Genomic DNA, 1007 nt, shown 5'->3' with positions numbered 1-1007 from the left:
TCGTGACCTTCAGCTCACTACCTATCTCTGAGCAGCTGTTTGCCACTCGCACCGTGAGCTGCCAGCGTGTTATGAGAAGTAATAAAGGCTTGGGGCTGTGCAGAAGGTGTAGGAGTGCTTAAGTGAACTCTGTGAAACACGGGGCAGCTGAGGCTGAGTTAACACGCTCATGGCAGCCTTTGAAGTGCAGTGACTTGAAATGGAAGACTGGGGCTTGCCTGGTCCCTTCCAACCCAAACCATCCTGTCACTCGCCTCCTCCAGGGAGTGTTGTTAACAGTTTATTAGTTTATTATTTAGCTGGGCTCTGGTTCCCTTGGTGAAGCAGGCTGCTCGCCGGCATCACAGACCCCTTTTCTTCTGCCATCTGCTCAGCGCTGTGGCGGCCCGGGGCTGCGAAAGCCGTTGTGGGAGCGGGCTCAAGCTGCCACAGCAGGTCTTACATGGGGGCACCGCTCGTCCCGGGCTCACAGGGACGCCTCTCCCCCGACCCTAAGCGCTCCCCGACCCTCTTTCTGCACTAACTACAGAAAAAGGTCCCCAGAGCAGCGCTGCCCGAAGAAGGCCAGGCGCTCGCAAACCGCCGAGCCTCCTGCGCCACAACCGCCTGGTCCCCCCCGCACCCCCCAGCAGGGCTCCCCGCTCCCCCTGCCCCCCCGAGCCCGCAGCAACCCCTCGGGGAGAGCCAAAACGGGCGGCCGAGAGCCCCCAGAGCGGGGTCTGAGGGGGGAGCTCCTCGCGGGGCGCCCAGGCCGCGGCGGCGCCGCCTCCATTTTGGGCAGCGCGGCCCCGGCGGCGCCCCCGCGGCTCCCGGTGCCCGCTGCGGGGCCGCCCGGCTCCGAGCGAGCCCAGCCGGGAGCCGGCTCCGAGCCCAGCCCCGAGCGGGAGGGGAACCGGGAGGGGAACCGGGAGGCTCCGTTCGCTGCTCGCAGCCGCTCCCGCCCCGCTCGGGCGCTGACGCGTGGCGCCGGTCCCTCCCCGCCGCTATAAGAGCGCTGCCGGCGGCGC

Source organism: Netta rufina, assembly GCF_964035555.1.
Source record: "Netta rufina genome assembly, chromosome: 2".
In the NCBI taxonomy this organism is placed as follows: Eukaryota; Metazoa; Chordata; class Aves; order Anseriformes; family Anatidae; genus Netta; species Netta rufina.
The sequence above is the reverse complement of the archived record's forward strand: the minus strand, read 5'-3'. Positions refer to the sequence as shown.